The sequence below is a fragment of the Papio anubis genome, chromosome 2 (assembly GCF_008728515.1).
Source record: "Papio anubis isolate 15944 chromosome 2, Panubis1.0, whole genome shotgun sequence".
Taxonomy (NCBI): domain Eukaryota; kingdom Metazoa; phylum Chordata; class Mammalia; order Primates; family Cercopithecidae; genus Papio; species Papio anubis.
The window spans coordinates 39,173,870-39,197,892 of record NC_044977.1 but is presented as its reverse complement, the minus strand read 5'-3'; the positions used below and the strand labels follow the sequence as shown (position 1 = coordinate 39,197,892).

The 24,023-nt window shown below is 43.4% G+C and overlaps 1 protein-coding gene and 1 non-coding gene across 3 annotated transcripts in view; one reads left to right on the top strand and one right to left on the bottom strand.

The window, feature by feature from the left end:
• ARHGAP31 (Rho GTPase activating protein 31) overlaps window positions 1-24,023 on the bottom strand; it is a 123,323-nt gene that overhangs the window by 54,078 nt on the left and 45,222 nt on the right. The window lies entirely within an intron of this gene.
• LOC116273889 lies at window positions 20,909-21,015 on the top strand. The gene has a single exon (XR_004182393.1). It is a non-coding gene; the product is annotated as a U6 spliceosomal RNA (small nuclear RNA).

Sequence of the window (24,023 nt, the reverse complement as noted above, 5' to 3'; positions counted from 1 at the left end):
ACAGGCATGAGCCATCACGCCTGGCCTCATCTTAGAATGGCATTCTACTTCTTAGAATGGCTGTTGTGTCCTTCTTTAGCAAATTTTTTTATTTGAGAGTAATTTTGCTTCCATGAGATGTCTTCTCTGTGCACGTAGGTGTATCTTTGCAGCACAAAGGCAGCAGGATCTAACAGTGTATGGGTTGTGAGTTAGCAGTCTGGGAGCTGTGCTTGGCACTCAGGGTGGTCTGCATTTCAAGTCTGTACCACAGTGCATGGCTGCTGTGCTGGGCTGGGCACAAGTGGACTTAAGAACTCGGAACACTCACAAGGAGGACTCAAGCACAAAAGCCTTGGACTCTAAGGACCTTGATAAAGAACACTCCACAAAAGGAGCAGTACAGGGTAACCAACCTGTTCCAGCCTGTTCTCAGATAGGGACCTCCCAGTACCGTAGCTCTCATCTGCAGCACTTCAGGCTCCATTTGTCTCAAAGGTGGGAAAACACATTCTGAGACAGAGCCTCTGCCATAAATTTATTCTGGCTTTGGTACAAAGGCCTTAGAACCTATTGTCCGTGGCTTTGCTTAAGTGGGAGGCAATGTTAAAACAACCCAGAAAGAGGTCGTGGTGCCACTCACTGTGGAGTGTTAGCTTTCTTGGATTTCTCATCTTGGGCTGAGTTGGAAGATGTAGGAATTCTCCATCACTGTTACTCAGTAATGGGAAAGGACTCAATCTCTGTGTCACCATCCAGCTCTAGACATTAGAGCAGCGGTTCTCAGACTGTAGTCCCTGGATCAGGTCCTGCAGCCCAGCGTCCTCCAGATGATTCTGATGTACTCAAAAGTTGAAGAACCGCCGGGCGCGGTGGCTCACGCTTGTAATCCCAGCACTTTGAAAGGCCAAGGTGGGTGGATCACTTGAAGTCTGGAGTTCGAGACCAGCCTGACCAACATTGTGAAATCCCATCTCTACTAAAAATACAAAAATTTGCCAAGTGTGGTGGGGGGCCCCTGTAATCCCAGCTACTCAGGAGGCTGAGGCAGGAGAATCACTTGAACCTGGAAGACAGAGGTTGAAGTAAGCCAAGATTGTGCCATAGCACTCCAGCCTGGGCAACAAAGCTAGACTCTGACTCTGTCTCAAAAAAAAAAAAAAAAAGGAATGTTGAAGAACCACTAGTCTAGACCAGGGCTTCTCACATACCTTAATGTGCATAAAATCACCTGGGGATTTCACTTAATATGCATATTGCAATTCAGTAGGGAGGTAGGTGGTAGGAGTGTTGAGAATTTGCCTTTCTAACAAATTCCAGGTCATGCAGGTACTGCTAATCTGCAGCGCACACTCAGAATAGCAAGGGTCTGAAAATAGCCCTGGAGGGTAGTGTTGCAGTGGCTACTGTTTAGTCTCAAAGTCTCAGAATTCTTTAAACTATTGTCCCGGGGGTCCAATCAGATTGGGGACACTCTAGGATTCTGGACAGGGTAGAAGAAGCTTGATCAAAATAGCTGAGTAGTTACAGACAGAAAGCAAGCTTCTATTGTCGATTTAGGCATGGGAAGGAGTGACACTGGAGGTCAGAGTCACAGAGCTCATTCTGTGGGATTCATCCTGGGCCCACAGAACTCTGAGTCTCCTCCTACAGAGGTACACATAGTTGCTGTCGATGACATAATATTATAGCTTCTTAGAATCGTTTCACCGATGGCCCTCTAACTCCCTTGTTTCATTTTGTTTTTCCTAGATCAGTTACCTTAAATGTTAAATTTTAATCTGAGCACAAAATACAACTGAAGTGGTTTCTGAGGGAAAATAAAATCTTGCCTTTGATTTATGCCTTACAGTTTATAAAACATTATAAAGTCCTTTGTTTTATTTATTTACAAATAACATATTTTACACTTATAAGTAACATGTTTTCCTCAAGTCCTAACCTCTCAAAGGGTTTAGTGCAGAAAAGGCCAGAAGTCAAACATTTATCAGTTACCCCCAGAAGTCACAACACTGCTAAGCTGCCTCAGCTCCCCGTGTGCCTGGGACCTGATCAGACCTGGAGACAGAGATGGAAGGAAGCACAGTTGTATTTGGTCATTTACGTGGTTGTGGTGGCCACATTCTTTCATAGTGCAAATGGCATTTGTATTTTAGGGAAACAGGCACTCCCCCATCTCCATTCTGGAATTTGGTAAGGTCTTGACGTGGTCAGATTTTGTCCCTTCTCTGAGTCCTGCAATCCTGACCTTCAAAGTAAAGTCTCATGGTGTGTACACGTAACAGAATATACTCGGCAACAAGGAGTATACGATAAAGCCTATGAGTACAGCTCAAAGACACTCGGCTGGGTATAGAAGCCAGATTATGGAAGACTACATAGGGTAGGACTCCATTGATGTAAAACTCTAGAAAATGCAAACTAACTTCTAGGAAGAGAAAGCAGGGCAGAGGCGGGAGTGAGGAATGACAAAGGAGCCCGAGGAAACATTTGGGCATGATGGATATGTTCATCATCTTGTTTGAGGTAATAAAAAGAACCAAGAACTGCTGGTGGGCAAAGAATCATGATACTTGAGGGAAGAGGGTAAGATAATGAGAGAGACAAGGCACTGCACAGGAAGAAATCCTGTGAGCATTTGTTGCGATGCACGTGGGAGAGAGGGGGGAGTTTTAAACAGTTTTGCTGTGCTGTGAATGGGCCCCTCTTCCGCATTTTCCCAAGAGATGCAGTAAAGATTTACATTACTTCCTCATTTCTCTGGGTTCTGAGTACAGAACTTTCTAGGCGTTTACCCCGCAGAATCCAAGAGCTCTCTCTGCCAGCCTCTGTTCTTCGTTCCTGTCCCATCCTTTCCCCATCCCTGTTCCACTCTTCTGTCCCATGCTCCTCCCTGGCCTCTGCGAGGCTCTCCCTGCCTGGAGGTCACTGCCCACCCCAGTTTTCCCTCTGAGTCTCCTTCCTCCGCCCTGTTTTATTTCTACTCTCTTCCTCCTGGCCTAATGTGGAATTAAAGAAATATTGAAAAGTTGTGGTATTTATCTAATGAAGCATAATGTGTTCTGTTCTTTAAAAAAAAATTAACCAATTTCTAATTTTCTAAGAAAAAAGATTTAAAAATATGTTGAGGCTTTGGCTTGTCCTCCTTGGAGAAAAGTTTCCTTTTAAATCTTTTATTTTTTATTTTTAAACCTGAGATATAGGCCAATTGCAGTGGCTCATGCCGCCTATAATCCCAGCACTTTGGGAGGCCGAGGTAGGTGGATCACCTGAGGTCAGGAGTTCAAGACCAGCTTACCCAATACAGTGAAACCTCGTCTCTACTAAAACTACAAAAACTAGCCAGGTGTGGTGGTGCACGCCTGTAATCCCGGCTACTCAGGAGGCTGAGGCAGGAGAATCGCTTGAACCTGGGAATCAGAGGTTGTAGTGAGCTGAGATCACACTATTGCACTCTATCCTGGGCAACAGAGTGAGTGAGACGCTGTCTCAAAAAAATAAAATAAAATAAACAGTTGACCAGGCACGGTGGCTCATGCCTGTAATCCCAGCACTTTGGGAGGCCAAGGCGGGTAGATCACCTGAGGTTGTGAGTTCGAGACCAGCCTGATCAACATGGAGAAACCCCGTCTCTACTAAAAATAAAAAACTAGCCGGGCCTGGTGGCACATGCCTGTAATCCCAGCCACTTGGGAGGCTGAGGCAGGAGAATCGCTTGAACCTGAGAGGTGGAGGCTGCACTGAGCCGAGATCGCGCCGTTACACTCTAGCCTGGGCAACAAAAGTGAAACTCTGTCTCAAAAAAAAAGAAAAAGTTAAAAACAAAAAACCTGAGATATAATTGAAATACCATAGAATTCACCCTTTAAAGTGTACGACTAAGTGATTTTTAGTATATTCACGGGTTAAGCAACCATCACATTCATTCCAGAATATTTTCATCTCTCAAGAAAGCAACCCATATCTATTAGTAGTTACTGCCCATTTTCCCCTCTCCCAGCTCCAGCAGCCACTAATCAACTTTCTATTTTCTATGGGTTTGCCCGTTCTGGACATTTCCTATAAATTAGATCTTAAAATATGTGGCCTTTGTGATGGACTTCCTTCATTTAGCATAGTGTTTTCAAGGTCTGTCCATGTTGTAGCATGTGTCAGTATTTCATTCATCTTTATGGCTGAATAAAATTCCAAATAAAGCCTTCGTTTTGTTTATTCATTCACCAGTTGACAGAAATTTGAGTTACTTCCGCTTTTTGCTATTAGGAATATTGTTGCTATGAACCTTTACGTCCAAGTTTTTGTATGGATATATGTTTTCAATTCTCCTGGATATATATCCAGGGGTGAAACGGCTGGGTCATACGGTGACTCTACATTGAACTTTTGAGGCACTGCCAAACTGTTTTCCACAATAGCCATGCCATTTTACATTCCTACCAGCAATGAATGAGGGTTTCAATTTTCCATATCCTTGTCAGTACTTGTTATTGTCTATCTTTTTTATTGTAGTCATCCTAGTAGTTGTGAAGTGGTATTCATTGCAGTTTGGTTTGCATTTCCCTGAAAACTAACAATGTAGAACATCTTTTCTTGTGCTTACTGGCCATTTGTACATCTCTTTTGAAGAAATGTCTAATTGGATAATTTGTCCATTTTTAGTTGGGTGGTCTTTGCTGGGTTATAAGATTTCTTTATGTATTCTGAATACTAGACTCTTATTAGACCTATGATTGGCAAACATTTTCTCCTATGCTGTGGGTGGTCTTTTCACTGTCTTGATGGTGTTCTTTGAAGCACAGAAGTTTTACATTTCAGTGAAGTCCAATTTATCTATTTTTTTCTTTTGTTGCTTGTGCTTTTTATATCAGGAGAAAAGCTTCTTATTTCTGATTTATATTGTCCATATCCTTCATTACTGGTTACTGGAATAATGGTTCATCATTATTCACATGCATAAAGAGTGATGCTATAAGTAATGCAACTGTTTCTTATTGTTATAGACGAGAACATATAAATCCAAATGAGCACTATCCTTTGAGAAACTAGAGCATTATCTGGCTCAGAACATTTTTGAAACCATCCTTTGGGAACTGTTAGTTAGAAACTGTATACATTTAACTCAAGTATAACCTCCTTCCAGGAGAAAAAGAGGAAAAAAAGAGTGAGAAGTGTTTATACTGTACTTCTCATTTTCCCTACAGGATTCAAAGCGATTGTTTTATTATTATTTCACTTTCGAATTCGTTTTGGGGAGAATGGGCTTTAGTTCTGTTTTCTCTTTAGTTCCTACACACAGGGAATATATTTTATCTTTTAAAAACCGAGATTTGATTTAGAAGGAGGCCTAGGAGGTTTTCCACAATCTGGCCACACTCCCCGCTGCCAGTCTCATTGCTAATTGCAGAGCTCTCCCTCCCTCTCAGCCCCACACAGGAATGCCATGTTCCAGTCACGCTGGACAGCCTGCCACTTCCTGAATATGCTCTGCACCTTCACACCTTCCCGGCTTTGCACCCGATGTTCCCTCGTCTGAGCCCATTGCCCCTTCTCCACTGAGAAACTCCTGCTTATCTTTTGGGATTCAGCTCTACCCCCAACTTCTCTATAAAGCCTTCCTCAGGCAGAACGAGGTTCTCCTTCCTCCGTGTTCGCATCTCTCCTGTGCCGCCTCCCTTTGTGGCACTTTCTAGAATTATCTAAATTCAATTCCACTGCAAATTAAAACTGCACTGATATATCATTTTTCACTTCTCAGATTGGCAAAGGTACCTAAGTTTGTTAACACACAGTGTTGGCAAGGCTATGGGAAAACAAGTACTATCATGCGTTGCAACTGGTAGGGGACATTGATACAACCTCTGGAGGGCAATTTGACAATATCCGTTAAAACTATAAGTACACATACCCTTTGACCCAGTCGTTCTTCTTCTAGAAATGTATCCCACAGATATTCTTGTACACGTGATATGTAAGACATGTGCAAGGCTATTCATTACAGCAGTTTTCATAATTGCACAAGATTGTCATTAATAGCAGGTAGTAACACAAATAATAGAAGATTCACATAGTGGAATACTATGTGGTCACTAAAAAGAATGAGAAAACTTTTATGTACAGACATAGAGTGGTCTCTCAGATATACTGTTAGGCAAAAAGAACAACATATATTGTCAGCAGACCAGAATAATGGTATGCTAGCATCTGGTTGTTTTCTCTCTTTTTTTTTATTTTTGAGACAGAGTCTTGTTCTGTCACCCAGGCTGGAGTGCAGTGGCACAATTTCAGCTCACTGCAACCTCTGCCTCCTGGGTTCAAGTGATTCTCCTGCCTTAGCCTCCTGCGTAGCTGGGATTACAGGTGCATGCCACTACACCTGGCTAATTTTTGTATTTTTAGTAGAGACTGGGTTTCACCACGTTGGCCAGTCTGGTCTTGAACTCCTGACCTCAGGTGATCTACCTGCCTCGGCCTCCCAAGGTGCTGGGATTATAGGCATGAGTCACCGTGCCTGGCCATGATTTTTTTTTTCTTTTCCTTTTTGTGAAGAGAGAATGAAAGATTAAATATACACATCTATTTATACATGCATTCAATATCTACGGAAGGATACATAAGAAAGCAATAATTTTAGTTGTCTACAGGAAAAGAAACTGGAAGCTGGCGCTAGGCCTCTGAGTAAGAGAGAGACTTCTCACTGTATATTCTTTTGTACTTTTGAATTTTGAACTAGAAGAATATATTACCTTTTCTGAAAAAATTTGTCAGAATAAATTTAATCCTGCAAATATTTACTGCAAGCCTACTCTGTCTAGCACTAAGTGTGAGGTGCTTGTTTTTAATTCATCTCCATTACTAAGTTGTGAGATCCTTGGGGACAATGAGGACAGTCCCGTGTCTTATTCATCCAGAATAGCCTTGAAAACAGAAGCACTCACTATTCACAACAGCAAAGACTTGGAACCAACCCAAATGTCCATCAGTGATAGACTGGATTAAGAAAATGTGGCACATATACACCATGGAATACTATGCAGCCATAAAAAAAGGATGAGTTAATGTCCTTTGTAGGGACATGGATGAAGTTGGAAACCATCATTCTGAGCAAACTATCTCGAGGCCGGAAAACCAAACACTGCATGTTCTCACTCATAGGTGGGAATTTAACAATGAGAACACTTGGACACAGGGTGGGGAACATCACACACCCGGACCTGTTGTGGGATGGGGGGAGCGGGGAGAGATAGCATTAGAGATATACCTAATGCAAATGATGAGTTAATGGATGCATCTCACCAACATGGCACATGTATACCTATGTAACAAACCTGCAAGTTGTGCACATGTACCCTAGAACTTAAAGTCTTAAAGTATAATTTAAAAAAAGAAAAAAAAGAAAAAAGAAAACAGATGCACTCAAAATGTTTTCCTGAACAGGAGCTTGGTCATTTTTCTCCAGATGGATTTTCTGTGCTCCTTTGTTATCTGGGTTCCTCAAAGAAAATAATTACTATGTGTCAGGCATGGCTTTAGGTGGGTTTTTATTTGTTGTTTTTTTTTTGTTGTTGTTCTTTTTTCTTTGAGATGGAGTCTCACTCAGTCGCCCAGGCTGGAGTGCAGTAGCGCGATCTCGGCTCACAGCAAGCTCCGCCTCCTGGGTTCGCGCCATTCTCCTGCCTCAGCCTCCGGAGTAGCTGGGACTACAGGGGCCCGCCACCTCACCCGGCTAATTTTTTTTTTTTTTTTGTATTTTTAGTAGAGACGGGGTTTCACCGTGTTAACCAGGATGGTCTCAATCTCCTGACCTCGTGATCCGCTCGCCTGGGCCTCCCGGAGTGCTGGGATTACAGGCGTGAGCCACGGCGCCCGGCCTGTTTGTTTGTTTTATAGCATTCTCCATTCTATAACTGTAGCCAACCCATGAAACAGACAAAATGATCTCCATTTTGAAAATAGGAAAGTTGAATCTCAGAGGGAATAGATAAATTGCCCAATGGCCTGCAGCTAGGAAGTGCCAGAGTTGGGATCCAAACCCAGGTTTGTGCGCTGCCAAAGTGCATGCTTTTTCTGTGATACCACAAGTGACGAGGAATAGAAAAAGCCCCAAGCTACACCTACCATGGTTCAAACACTCCCCAACAGGAAGGCAGGTCCTATGAGTTGGTGGCAACTTTGGAGGTGTGATTTGAGGAGAGTGGATTGGCTCCTTGCTGTTGACTGCCAAAATGCCTAAATCCTACCACTGCAGGGCTGATCTTTAAGTATTCAACAGCTCATGGTTAGTATCTATTTTTAAGTTCCTTTTGAAAAAAATAGCAAAAAAGTTGATAAATTAAAATTATATATAAATATAGAGTACAGAATGTCTCTTTAAAACTACTTCTCCCCCAGTATATTAAATAACAAAAAATAACACACACTGGCAAGTGGATCACCTGAGGTCAGAAGTTCAAGACCAGCCTGACCAACATGGTGAAACTCCGTCTCTGCTAAAAAATACAAAAAAAAAAAAATAGCCCAGCATGGTGGCGGGTGCCTATAATCCCAGCTACTCGGGAGGCTGAGGCAGGAGAATCGCTTGAACCTAGGAGGTGGAGGTTGCAGTGAGCTGAGATTGCACCATTGCACTCTAACCTGGGCAACAAGGGCGAAACTCTGTCTCACACACACATACACAAACCACACACACAGACACACACACACTGAGATGTTAATGGTAGTTACTGCTAAGTGGTAGAAAACAAATGATTTTTGCTTTTCTCTATTTTTAATTTTGCTTTTCTAAATTTTCCGTGAAGGGGATATAGTAAAAGTTTTTTTTTTTTAAAGAAAGAAATGGGATTTTGAAAAACAAGTTTCATTTAGGAAGATGGAGGGGCTTCTGAAATCAGTGACCCAAGTTCTAAATGTTTGCTGAAGTCCTTTCCGGTGACCCTGTTGAGGTTATTACCCCTTGTGAAGCAGAAGTATTTGCCCAACCTGCTGGCCCGGGATGGCTGAGGACTAGCTATGCTATCCTGCTGAGCAAGGCAGCCTGGAGCCGGGTTCACCGGCTGCGGGTCCCTGCCCTCCTCATTTTTAGGCTCTCAGATGTCAAGCCAAACCAGCACTTTCCTGCAGAGGTGTCCAGGTCCTCCTCTGGTCCACTCTGTGACTTATCCCTGCTGGGACCCTCAGGTCTCTGCTCTCAATGCTGTCTCTTTCCCAATGACAGTGATTCTCCTTCTACCAAAGCAGATGCACTGAGGGCCCATCTAGAGGAACAAAAGGTAATAAGATCTTTGCCCTCAAGAAGCCAAGAAGGGAATGGGTAATTATTGTGAACCTAGTATGTGCTGGTCCCAGAGCTATACACTTCTTATCCATTATTTGTACCCAGTGCAATCCTCACAGTCACCTTATGAGGGAGGTATTTATCTCTGTTTTGTAAATGAAGAAACTGAAGCTCAAAGGTATTAAGTAACTTGGCCAGTATGAAAATATCAAACAAAATATGCTAAGGAACCTAGACAGGCACAAAAAATGTAACGAAAGTTCTTTTAAAAAGATTACAGCTGGTGGGGAAGTCAGGCAGAGCTTTTAGATGTTGAACAAGAACAGGAAGTTGTGTGCATTTATAGAGAGCCAGCTGTCTGAGAGGGACCATGTTGGGGAGTGCTGAGACAGGACCCTCACGCTCAGGGGCTCACAATGTTGTGAGCTAAGTGGATAAAGGACAAGTCAAGGTGCTGCAATAAGATTTCTGACACTGGTGCAGAGGGATGATTTGATAGGATGTGAGATGCTATCGTATGATGTAATTGACGTGATGCAATATACATTACAATACATGCAGAACGCTCATGTAAGTGCCTAGCATAGAGTAAGCACTTAGTAAATGTCATACACATTCTTTTGGGACAGGAAACAGAGAGCAGTATAAACAAGGTGAAAGGCAAGAAATAATGTGGTGAATTCCAGGAATGCTGACTAGACTAGTCCGGTGGAAGAGAAACATTAGGGAACTTGGGGGCATTTTTACTGACTGCCTGGGAAGATTGCATTCTATCTTGATCTCCACTTCCAGACAAATCTTTCTAAAACACTACCTTGATGATAAAGCTCCCCTACACCAAAACAATCAATAGCTCCCCATTGTCTGTAGAATAATGTCCAATACAGGCAGCTTTGGGACTAGACCTGCAGCTTCCTCATCAGGGCCACCCTGAAGTTCTTCCCTTCAAAGAAATAGGCCTTTGTGTGTTGGGGGGAGGGGCGGGGGAAATAGGGATGGGAGGTAATCTAGAAGAAAAGACTTGCCACAAAAAGAAAAAAATAAGGAGTCCCTTTAGGGTCAGAAGGGACAACCTCTCATGGTTTGTCAATGAAAGGGGAAGTGAGAGGACTCACTCTTTTCTAGCTGTTGCCTGAAATTTCTTTAGGAAAGGTAAGAGCCTATCTGACTCACACGTAAAAGGCTGGTTGAGAGTGGTGAATGTGTCTGGGTCCACAGGTCATTAGTGGCAAAAGAGCCAGTGGGGAGAGCTTAGGAGGGACTCCCACAGGGTGCCTCTGGGTATGTGTGTTTGGGGTGGGAGTGATTGTGGCTGAGGAAGGGTAGAGAAAAAGGTTCAAATGCTATAACATAGACAACAAACCTGCAAGGAGTCCCCATATGACCTTGGTCTTAGAGCTGGCCCTGCTTATCTGTACACAGAAACTGTACAGAAGGGTTTTGTCCCATTGATGAAGCTGCTGGGCTTTGTGTAATTGACAAAGACTTATGTGGTTCATCCTTTCTACTGTCTGTCTGTGGAGAAAGCTTTGTTATTAGCAGATTTGTAGGGGCAGACATCACTCACTCCATGGGGCTGCTGATGGAAGACAGAAAGATCTCAGTCAACCCCTAGCACATTCCTAGGCAACAACAACTCATTTAAAATCATTTAAATCCTCAGTGTAACTGCATAAAGCGCACATCAGTGGAATCACTTGATCAGGGTTTCATTTACTGGATGAGCAGCTTTCTTGCCACCTGCTCCTTGGGATACCACTGGTGGAGGCTCTTAAGTGCTAATGGATACAGAGAATGGCCTCATGTGCCTGAGAGTGAGCCCCAGGGGAGAAGGTCGTGAACTGAGCAGATTAATGGGAGAGAAGCAAACTTGTTTCTTGAACTGTATGCTTCACTAACACTGATCATCTTAAGAATGAGGACAATGTAAATTTTTTTCTACTCTGAGTGTGTCCAGGCCACCTCTTTTTTTTTTTTTCTTGCATACCTCATGGGTGGTTATGGGGATGAATTCACCATCATTATTTCATTTAATTCTTAAAACTCTGAGATGTAGGCATTACTACTCCTATTTTCAGATGGCAAGCTAAGATTCTGTGTGGTTAGACAACTTGTCCAAGCTCAAACAGCTAGTGGCAAACTAGGGTGCAGTCATAAGTCTGTTTGAATCCAAAATTCATGCACTTTCCAGTACATTTTATAAGCATAACCTCCACACTAGGGAAACCAAGAATGGGCAAGACCAGAAAGCAGCAGAAGGTAGAGACTGACTTCACAACTAAGCACAACTTGATGAGAGAGAAGGACTTAGACAATGAATTAAGAAACATGGATTCTTGCCCTAATCTACATGTATGAGATTCTTGACCTCTGAGGAGACTAATTTTCCTCTTCTTTGAATTCCCCTAGGTATCTTGCAGGCAGTAGGTGCTATGGTATCCATCAGTTACAGCAACATGAACCAGTTGTATGTCCTCCAGCAAATCAGCCACTGCCAGCCTCAGACTTTCATCTGTGCTAGAAGCAAGTTCTGGATCCAAATGATTTCTGGATCTTTATGTTTCTTCCAGGTCTAACCTCCTTCCAGGATCTGTCAGCTTCTTGGATGACACTGGGAGGAGAGGCTGGGCTGGAAATTAAGAAGGCAGATTCGATTTCTATCTGCCGATGTTCAGGTCCTGACTCCTACCAGCTCTGGTTTACAGCTAGGTCTTTCAGGACAAAACATTAGGGTAATTTTTTATTTGTTTTGTTTTTGTTTCTCATTTGTACTGTTAATGGTTCCCCAGCTTACTCCACCCATATAAATGGAAATTTCTGTTAAATAAAACATAAACTGCAATCTCAGGAGGTTTATACATATCTCCTTTGGTATGGCTAGACGCCCGTTAACCCCAAGGCTATTTTTATTTTTATGGAGGCTGGAATCCTCCAGGGACTTAGCTCTAAAAGACGCCTAGTTCATCCGAAGGTCCTCTCCGCACTGATATGACCATGGCCTAAGAGTGAGAAATCCCTTCCTTTGCTTATTGTACCCTCTGGTTTCCCAGGCTGTAGAGCTTCCTAATGGTTTCCAGACCTACAGCACTATGGGTGCTTTTCATTTTTGTATTTTTCTAGAATCAATTTTACTGATGGGAGATGGGGAGCATTTATGAAAAATGATTTCATCTTGGGCCAGCTACGACTATGTGAAGAACAGCCAGGTAATGCTTATCAGTTCCTCGCTCTGCCCCAGCCCCCACCCCAGCATCCTTTCATTTCCTGCCCAATATTCCCGAGCCACAGGCAGCCATTGTTTCCAGAACCGCTTTGCTTGGAAGCCTTGGTACTGAGGCCTCTCAGCGCTTCCTGTTGTTACCAGGCCTCTCTTTCCTGCTGAAAACAACAGCACTTCCCTGCAGTTTGTAACCCTTTTCAGGCAATTCATTTCTTCCATGGGCTTGTTCAGTGCTTGCAAATACTGACTGCTCATTGCATTTATTTTAGTTAACATTTTTCTTATTCTACAAGTAGTGCAAGTTAAAAATAAAGATGAGCAAAAGAAAAAAAAAATCACCAAATCTCTTCCCCTTCTATTAGCACTGAAATCTCTTTGGTGTTCATGCTTTAAGATTATGCATCTATGTACAGAAAATTTACCACAAGACTCAGGGCTTGAATAGATGACCATTCTCAATAGTGGAAATGGAAGCAGGGAAGCCTGCCCAGAATCCTTTCTCCTGGAGGTTCTCATATTTCTGAGCAAAAGGGCCTCCCAGCAGCTTAACAAGAGTGCAAACTCCAGGAGACTCCCCTGCAAATTCTCAGGACTACACTTGGAGAAACTCTGAGAGAGATCTTCTTTAAATAGTTTGTTAAATTTGGGAGAGGCTCATGGGGCAATTGAAGAGGGTAGGGAGGAGGGAGAGCCCACTGTTATCAGGACTCCAGGAGTCTCTTCAATCCAGCTGCCTGCCAGCTGCTCCAATGAGCTTTTGAAAACACAGATCTAGTTGTTTGTCTACAGCAAGGAATGCTAAGTTCTTCGTGACCCCTTCCCCAACACCACCCTCTCCAATCACGTAAACTCCCCACAGTTTTCTTCAGAACACCCCTTCTGCCTTTGCATTCTCCGTCCAGGACGGAAATTGTCCCCAGGAGATGCTTCTCTCCTGTGTTCTTCAGAGCCCAGCCCAGAGAAGTCCTCCCTAGGGCTTTTACTGTAACCTCAAATAGAATAACTCACCAAAAATGGGACACCAAGCTCCGCTGCAGTGTCTAGGTCTCTGGACACTAGTTTATGGTGCAAATCAAGATATTTGAATTTCTATGAGCTTCTGTTTTGCCCCAGGGAATATACTTGAGGGATAAGATGTAAAATATTTTGGAGACTCACATTGGCCTCTTCCTCAATTTTCTCTCCATATCTCTGACAGATCCCAACAAAAAGATATGCTTTCTGCAGAGACTATACTTTTACCTTTATAGATAATATATTATTCCTTATATAAAATCAGACAAAAAATAGTAGCAATTTGTGGTTTGTTAAAACAGCAAGGGGTGATGATATTGAAGCTTTTATCCTGAAGTTTTACAGCTCAAAAATTGCTTAGTATTCTCTGAAATGCCTCCTATGAGGAACCAGCATTCATTTCAGAGGCCAGATATTATCCAAACCTGCTCACTCCTCTTCTCACTAACAGTTGTTATACCTCTGCTCTCAGCACTGCTTTCAGAAGTAATTTGCACCAGATATACAGTCAGCCACCCATATTTGTGGGTTCTGCATCCTTGGATTCAGCCAACTGAGGATTGAAAATATTCAGAAAAAAAATGGATGGCTGTGTGTGTACTGAACACGTACAGGATTTTTCTCTTGTCATTATTCCCCAAACAATACAGTGTAACAACTATTTACATAGCATTTACGTTGTGTTAGATATAAGTAATCTAGAGATGATTTAAAGTATACGAGAGGATGTGCATAGATTACATGCTAATACTACACCATTTTATATCAAGGTCTCGACAATCCATAGATTTTGGTATCCATGGGGGTCCTGGAACCAACTCCCCTTGAGTACCAGGAGACAACTCTTTTTAGGATTAAGGCTTAATGATGAAGATGATACAAAGGATTACTGTCAAATACGTGGGCACCTCCTTATAGGGGGAGGAAGTCATAAATCATATATAAAGCAGTGGTCCCCAACCTTATTGGCACCAGGGACCGGTTTCGTGGAAGACAGTTTTTCCATAGACCAGGGTCAGGGGGATGGTTTCGCAATGATTCAAGCACATTACCTTTATTGTGTACTTTATTTCTATTATTATTACATTGTAATCTGTAATGTAAATACATGTATATGCTATTACATGTAATACATGCAGTGACAGATCATCAGGCATGACATTCTCACAAGGAGCCTGCAACCTAGATCCCTTGCCTGTGCAGTTCACAACTGTGTTCAGGCTCCTACGAAAATCTAATGCCACTGATCTGACAGGAGGTGGAGCTCAGCTTTGCTGGCTTGCCCGCCCGTTACCTCCTGCTGTGTAGTCCAGTTCCTAACAGGTCATGGACAGGTGTTGGTTTGTAACCCAGGGCTTGGGGACCCCTAATGTAAAGGACACATATAACTAGCAAAGAGAATGCTAGTTTATCATGCAGACACTCTTATTTCTAGAATTAGAGACTCTGAGTTATCAAACAGATCTCTTTTGCTTTTAATTTCTAACTTTTTCTCTCCTCACACTTTAAGAGCTTCAGAATTAGAATTTTCAGTTGTTTGCTACTGAAAATGTCAGTGGTCAGATCTGATTCAAGGGTAGCCCAGGGAAGATGAGCTTTCACAAGGTAAGGCTCATATTCTGATCCCTTTTCTTGGGTACACAGAAGGTATCAGAGCTATATCCAGGGCACTCTGGGCACCCAAGGGCAACAGCCTGTCCTGGGAGCAACAGCCAGGAAGAGGTTTCAAATGGAGACTGAATCTCTACTCGAGCTTGTACCCAAGGAGGCCACTGTAAAGCTTCCATGAAGACACTGGTGTTTTAAAAGCTCTGTCAGCATCATTTAGAGACAGAAAGACCCTCTGGGAAGTGATCCAGGCATGGGGTGACCCATCTCCTGGTCACCTCCTCTGGGAAGCCTTCCCTGATATCCAAGAGTAGGGAATACTTGATACAGTCTTAAATCAATGGGTTCACTTTTAATACTTAATTGAGTTGTTTTGTTTTGTTTTAAAACATCTGCCTTCCTTCTATTCTGTAAACTATATGCAGAGCTATGTCTGTCTTACTCAACTTCCAAGACACTGTCCTTGGCCTCAGTTTACAGTCCAGTAATTTCCCTGTGCCTTGAGCTGTGCCAGGAACAAGGCAGAGCACATACATGGAGGAATGAGTGGAAGAAAAGATTGGGCCCAGGTGCATGGGCATCAGCTGGACACCATGTAGGATGTGATGGATGACACCATCTTAGTGAGAGCACAGTGAGCCTTTGAAGGGATGAGAAAGTGTACCCTAGTCTCTAGTGCTTTTTAGTCTCTTCCCAGATCTATATTTATTTTCTCCTTCCCAGAGACACCATCCCCACCCCCAAGGATCCACTCCATATTCCATCCCTGCTCTCCACTTTTTGGTCAACCAGAATCCTGGAATGTCAGAGTTGGAAGAGACCGTAGGATCATCGTATTGAACCTGCCTGATTCAGTACCAGGACTTACAAAGTGCTAGTTAGTCTGGGGCAGAAAGAAGCCCAGAAGTTTAGGGACGTGTCCAAGGTCACCCAGCTTGACAGCAGCAAAGCCCTAGAGTTGGAAAGAGACTGAGACGAGGGGACCAGAGTGATTTGAAAAGTGATTAAGATTTCCTTTTCTCTCTGATTTTCAGGATTAGGGCTTAAGTACCTGGGCTTTTTTCTGCCCCAGACTAACTAGCACTTTGGTGTCAGAAGCAATTTAGAGTATTTAAGCTTAGACACACCCTTAGCAGTCAGCTAAATTAATTATGTTTATTGGATTCCCACAAGTAAAACACTGTGCTAGACTTTTGGGATTCAAAGTAGTAGCTTATACTTATAAGACACTGCCCATAACCTCAGTTTACAGTCTAGTTAGTTCAATTACATGCAGTTAAATTGTGGGTGGAACAAAAATGCCAGAGAGAGCCCTTCCTTGTTCATTCTACAGCTGTCAGGCAGGAGTCACTGGGTTTAATGATATCTTTCTGGAGAGAGGGGACAGCCAGCTGCCAGAGGCTGTCTCTCCCCTTCTATAAATTTGCTTTCTCTTCTTAAATAGTGAGTAGCTGATCCTCAGCAAGAAGGAGGGGTTTGTTTATTGTTCTAAAGATCTCATGATTCCTGTTTAAAGAGGGTGTAGGCTTGCAGTAGATTGTTGTAGGCTTAAATTCACTGAAGAGATGGAAGCAGCAGGCTTTGTGGGTGCAGTCAGAGCAGCTGGGAGTGGGTAGCCTCAGGCTAGGGCCTCTGGTGGGAACACAGAGGAAAGCAGTCGTGAGCTGGTGAAGGAGATGGAAGTTGGGGAAACTTCCCTAGGGGTCAGCTCACCCAGAAGACAGAGTACCACTGGTGCTACAGGACCCAACAGAGGGCAGTCAGCTGGTCAGGACGCAGGAAATGTGACGGATTCTAAATCTGTAGGGTCTGGACTGGAGAGGGCAGGCAGTGAGCACCTGAGTGTCCACGTAAAAGAGTCAAGTCAGGGCTAACAGAGCCCTTCATGACTTAGTTTCTAGAATAGGTGTCACCTTTTTACGTCCCAGAGATTTGGTTTGCAGTCACGTGCACAGTTCATTGAATGGCCCTCTCTTGCTGATCCTGCCTCAAACACCTGGGAAGAGGGACAGAGCCAGGAAGAGAAAGGGGTCCCTGCACAGGTCCGCTCTGTTATTCAAGCTCTGCTCATATCCTGCCCTCTCCATAAAGGCTTCCCAGCTTCATTTGCTCATCAAGTGCTTTTTGGCACCCACTCTGTGCTTGGGTACTGGGTGCTGGGTGTTAGGTTCCAAGGACACAGTGGGAAGCAAAACAGGAGGCCCCATCCCCAGGAGCTTAGCATCCAGTGGGAGGAAGTGCCTGTTGATCAGTCTCCTCTCTTACTGTTCCTGGTTAAGGGCATGAGTTCTGGAACCATTCTGCCTGGGTTCAAAGCCTCCCACTGCCACTTTCTTTTTTTTTTTTTTTTTTTTGAGACGGAGTCTCGCTCTGTCGCCCAGGCTGGAGTGCAGTGGCCGGATCTCAGCTCACTGCAAGCTCCGCCTCCCGGGTTCACGCCATTCTCCTGCCTCAGCCTCCCGAGTAGCTGGGACTACAGGCGCCCGCCACCTCGCCCGGCTAGTTTTTTGTATTTTTTTAGTAGAGACGGGGTTTCACCGTGTTAGCCAGGATGGTCACGATCTCCCGACCTCGTGATCCGCCCGTCTCGGCCTCCCAAAGTGCTGGGATTACAGGCTTGAGCCACCGCGCCCGGCCCCCACTGCCACTTTCAAACACTGAGACCAGGCCTGCCTCCTGTAAGCAGAACGCCATAACCACAGTGTGCTGGGGCAGCTCCAGAGGACACCTGCTGCTCTGTGCAGTTACGGATTGTGCTCCCTTTCACTTAAATACACATCTCTAAAATTTTTTTTTTAAAATCCCACCAGCAGTGAAATTTCTCTTAGAAATAAAAATAAACAAAACACATCTAAATTAGGGTAAAAAAACTGTATGGTTGGTTACCTTACCTACAAGGTTCAGTTTCCTTATTTGAAAACTGAAGTTAATAATACAATCGACCTCATAGGATGGTAAAAATTAGCCAGGGTGGTTGTACATGCTTGTGGTCTCAGCTACTTGGGAGGCTGAGGTGGGAGGATCACCTGAGATGGGGGGAAGTTGAGGCTGCCATGAGCCATGATCACGCCACTGTACTCCAGCCTGGGCAACAGAACGAAACAAACAAATAAAACAAAACAAAAACATAGATAAAATATCTATGAAGGGCTTGGAACATTGGCCCAATAAGCTCTCAATACATATTAACAATTGCTGTTATTATTTTAATTGTGATTACTGTCCCATTGGGCTTTGGTCCTCCATTAGTGAGTGGGTCCTTAAGTGAGGGGCTGTTGTACACCTCTGTATTCCTAGCACCCAGCACCACACCCTGCACAGTGGTGACTTGGACTCAATGTCTCCTCAAAGAGACTGGGATACAGGCTTCAGCCATATGAGGCTGTTCTTGCAGAATGGGTGGACTGTTCAGAGATACTGTGTCCTATCTGGTTTCAGACGGAAACACGGGGAAAATAGTGGATGTTCTCCTCCTTCCCTTTCTGATTAGAGGTGACAGATAAAATACAGAACATCCAGTTAAATTTGAATTTCAGATAATGAATAATTTTTTGTGTCAGTATGCCCCCAGTATTGCATGGGACATAGATTAAAACATGATTTGTTGTTCATCTGAAATTCAAAGTTCAGTCCAGGGTCTAGTATTTTTATCTGCTGACTGTGGTAACTCTGTCTCTGGGTTCCTTTCCCACTCTTTGTGGCCCCCGGCCAGCAGCAGTGCTCCCTCTCAGTATCACACTCACACAGCCACAACCACAAATCTTTCCCCGCCTCCTATTTGCCCTCCAGGGCCAACCTTAGGCCTACTCGTGGGACACCTCTCATGATTTAGCTTCTTCCACCAGGAGGAGGAACTGAGAAAGAGTGGGCAGCAGCAGATGTCAGTGTGTCAGGGAGCCAAACTGCCCATTGGGTTAAAGAGACTTCCAGATGTCCAGGAGTGTCTCTGAGCTCCTCCCCCTGAAGAGATAAGGGGAAGCTGTTTTCTTACCTGGCCTCAGGGAGAAAAGGGAGAGCAAGGATGAAGCCAGCCTTGAAATCCTCATCAGGTTTTCCCTTCCCATAGGTGTCTTTGTCTTCTAAGCCTGCCTCTGCATGAACCTCCTGGTGGCTCTGCTCCTCGGCTACCAGCCACATTTTTGATGGTATGAATATGTGGATGGGCTGGGGCAGGGGGATGTACCTTTGGAGCACTCTTCTAGAAAAGTGAGGAGGAAGATGCCAGGGTATCTCTGAGTTTAGGAAGTATGAATTGTTAGAGTACCACCTCCCCTGGCTCCTCCCTTTTCCTCAGAATATTTACTGTGGGCCAGGCCCTGGGCTAAGTCTGTCACACATATTACTTCATCCAATCCAACCTTGCAAGGCAAGTTTAACAGTCCTCATTTTTACAGCTGAGAAATCAGGGGCTGAGGGAAGTTTACCGCCTTGCTGAACATCATTCAGTTTGTAAAGTGGTGGGGCAGGTATTTAAGCCCAGTCTCTCTGACTCCCAACCCCACTCTTAACCAGCCTCTTATACTGCTCTGTTTTCAGAGTTCACCCTGGCACCTACTAGGTGCTCAATAAATACTCCCTGGAGGAATGTATGATTGAATGTATAAATGAATGGGTCATTCTAAGGTCTACATTTATTTCTGTAGACTCGCCTGTCAATGATAATCAGAAGAATGGTTTGTTCTGACATGTTTATATATTTTTGATTTTGAAAAATTCATCAAATTATAATTTGTGATCAAATAGTTCAAATTACAGCCTCTGGATGCTAATTTTATTATAACATTGTGTGTATTTGTCTTTTTTTTTTTTTTTTTTTTGAGGCGGAGTTTCACTCTTGTTGCCCAGGCTGGAGTTCAATGGCGCAATCTCGGCTCACTGCAACCTCTACCTCCCGGATTGAAGTGATTCTCCTGCCTCAGCCTCCCGAGTAGTGGGGATTACAGGCATGTACCACCAAGTCCCGCTAATTTTGTAGTTTTGGTACAGATGGGGTTTCTCCATGTTGGTCAGGCTGGTCTCGAACTCCCAACCTTAGTTGATCCGCCTACCTCGGCCTCCCAAATTGCTGGAATTACAGGCGTGAGCTACCGTGCCTGGCCTGTATTTGTCTTTAAATGAAAATGTTTTGGTTCTAGGCCCTGAGTTCCATAGGCTCTTACTTTTTTTTGGCATGTATTACAGTTTTTGGTGGGTACATATTCCCTGTGTAATTCAGGATGCAGCCAGTTTTGGGGGCCGTCATCCTTGTGGGATTCTCAAATCACAGTCTCTGGTTTGTCCCAGCCTTTTTAAGAACCTTACTGAAACATGCTCTGAATTTCAATTTTATGGGAAGCAGCAGTAACCAATGGTCTCTGCATAGCTCTGAGTAGTCCATTGAGAAATTTATTTTTTCTTTTGATCTTGATGTACATTTGGTATTAATTTTTTTCTTGGTGTATTTCCATTTACACATGAATGACCGCTGTCTGTTTTTAGCAAAGCATTGCTAGAGCTGGATGAGGATGCAGGGCTCATTAACAAAAAATCATTGAGGGGCCTAGGTTATAACTGCTCTTTCAAAGCTCACACAGCCATAACACACATTCTGTTACACAAACACACACACAGAGTCACAGCAGGTTGTGAAACAGAGAGGGACTCTACTTTGAGGAATGTGGCCATGAATATGAAAAAGTAAAACAACCATGATCTTAACAAAAAAAAGTGGTGGGGACTAGGTTAGATACAAGCTGTGACCTGTGGTCTGCTATCATTTTGATCAACATTTTAGGAGTGCCCAGAACTTGTAAGTCTCATGTCAGAAAGTGAGAGGCGTGCTCACTTGGGCAGCGCATATACTAAAATTGGAACCATACAGAGAAGATTAGCATGGCTCCTGCACAAGAATGACATGAAAATTCATGAAGCGTTCCATATTTTAAAAAAAAAAAAAGCACTTTGGGAGGCCGAGGCGGGCGGATCACGAGGTCAGGAGATCGAGACCATCCTGGCAAACACGGTGAAACCCCGTCTCTACTAAAAATACAAAAAAAAAAAAAAAAAAAATTAGCCAGGTGTGGTGGCGGGCGCCTGTAGTCCCAGCTTCTCAGGAGACTAAGGCAGGAGAATGGTGTGAACCCAGGAGGCGGCGGAGCTTGCAGTGAGCCGAGATCGCGCCACTGCACTCCAGCCTGGGCGACAGAGCAAGACTCGGTCTCAAAAAAAAAAAGAAAAAAAAGTGAGAGGATGTCTGGGAGACCCCTGAGAGGTAGCAGGAATGTCTTACACACAGATCTTTGGTTGTTACATAGTATCAGTGATGCATTTTTTACTGCAAATTACCACGACCATTCTAAGTGTGCAACAAGAGTATATATAGTAGCCCTGTGAAGTCCAACTACCCATGTTTATAGATACATATTTAAGAAGATAGGAGTCATACTGTTATCAGAGCAGATGGAACTCCCTTGGTTTCACTAGAACCATATTGCAAGGGTTCATAATGCTAATTTTGGGGAGATTTTCTTCTCACAAGCTATGTGACCTTGAGCAAATTTCTTAACCTCTTGGTGCCTTAGCTTCCCCATCTGTTAAATTGGGAGAATAATAGTAACTCCTTCACAGAGTTGCTGAGCAGATTAAATGAGTTAACCTGTGGAAAGCACTTAGAACAGTGCCTGACATAAAAAGTGTTACATACTAGTTTGCTATTATTATTATCATCAGCAACAGCAACACCAGCTTACGACAACCATGAATGTCATGTCCTCACTGAAGCTTTTCCAGGATTTCTCAGTTGGATGCATCCTCTCCTCCATGACCTTTATGACCATCTGTCTAACTCTACCTAGACTAAACTATGTGCCCTACCTCCCTGACTATCTGCTGTCCTTGACTCCAAATATCTTCCTGGCTAAGAGAATATATGTGGACTCCTGACTCCCAACTCCTCTATAGCATCAAGACTCATTCATTTTTTTTTCATTCAGCAAATATTTATGGTTATCTTCTCTGTACAGGCTCTGCTGGGTGAGAAAAAAAATCCCATGATATTTCCCACACTAACGTACACACTGAAGGAAGGCTCACGCAGACATTTGCTCAGCGCCTCTGGCCAGCTGAGTGAGCACGGGAAGTCAGGTATAGTTAAAGTGATCTTGTGTTTCGAAAAAAACAAGATATGTGTTCAGACAAACATTAGCATACTTAAAAGAAGAGCAAGGCAGAAGAATAGATTTGGGATTTTTTCAGATATTCTCAGCCACATGGTCAACAAAATTAAGTCACTCCGGAAAGAGACTCACTTTAAAATCTTTACTGGAGACCACAGCCTTGGCTTGTGCGTGGAAACAGCACCCACAACCACACTGCGCACTAGGCTGGGTACCTCATATTCATGGTGTTTGATCTAAGTCTTACAAGACCTTGTAAGGGAAGAACTGTTATTCTCCTTTTAAGAGAAGGAAACTGAATCTCAAAGAAATATGTCTTGTCACATCATACAGTTGGCAAGTGGCCCAGGCTCTCTGCCCCACGTAAGGTCAAAGGGTGCTAATTTTCAAAGACACTTGAGCTACTCCTATATCTAATTGGTCACTAAATCCTGCTGGACTTAGACATGGCATTTGGGAAGAGTGACCTCTGGAGACCTTTGTGGATCTTCAAATTTGGGAATACTATTAGAACACTTGATGACAAAACGAGAAGGGAACAAGTCACTTTAAGAGATAGCCATTGGTATCAGCTAAGCTCTTTTCCTGGATAAACTATTAATTTCTAGGCACTAGACCCTTTGTGTGTGCCATAAATGTGTGGCCCAGGCAAATCAGAAATGACCAAATGGCATGTGTCTCATTGTGGTTTTAATTTGCATTTCCCTAGTGGCTGATGATGATGAACATCTTTTTGTGTGCTTACCATTTGTCTATCTTCTTTGATGAAATGTCTGCTTATGTCTTTTGCACATTTTCTAATTAGATTGTTCGTGTTTTACTGCTGAGGTTTGAAAAATTTTTAAATATATTCCATATGCTAGTCCTTTGTTGGATATGCAGTTTGCACCTATTTTCTTCCTCTCGCTATCTGATTGTTCCGCTTCTTAACAAGGTCTTTTGCAGTGTGCATTTTTAACATTGATGAGGTCCAGTTTATCAGTTTTTCCCTTTGTGGGTCATGCTTTTGGTGTCAAGTCTTTTGGGCCGAGATTCCAAGGATTTTCCTTAATTTTTTTTCCTAAGAGTTTTATAGTTTTGCATTTTATATTTAAGTCTATGATCTCTTTTGAGCTAACTTTTATATAAGGTATAAAGTCTTGCCAGGTGTGGTGGCTCATGCCTGTAATCCCAGCACTTTGGGAGGCCGTGGTGGGTGGATCATGAGGTCAGGAGATGGAGACCATCCTGGCTAACACGGTGAAACCCCGTCTCTACTGAAAATACAAAAAATTAGCCGGGCGTGGTGGTGGGTGCCTGTAGCCCCAGCTACTCGGGAGGCTGAGGCAGGAGAATGGTGTGAACCCAGGAGGCGGAGTTTGCAGTGAGCTGAGCTTGCGCCACTGCACTCCAGCCTGGGAGACAGAGTGAGACTCTGCCTCAAAAAAAATAAATAAATAAAAAATAAAAATAAAAATAAAAATAAAGTCTATATTAAGGTTCATTTTTTTTGGCCTAGGAATGTCTAGTTGTTCTGGCACTATTTTTTGGAAATGCTCTTCTTCATTCATTGCATTGGTTCTACAACTCTCTCAAAAGTTGGTTGGCTGTACTTGTGCAGGGTCGGGATGCGGGGGGTCGGGGGGAGTTAATGGATTCTCTATTCTGTTACATTGATCTATGTGTTCTTCTGCTAATAGGACACCACCTTTATACTGTAGCTATATACTAGGCCTTGATACTGAGTAGAGTGATTCTTCCCACTTTATCTTTCTTTTTCAAGATTGTTCTAGCTAAT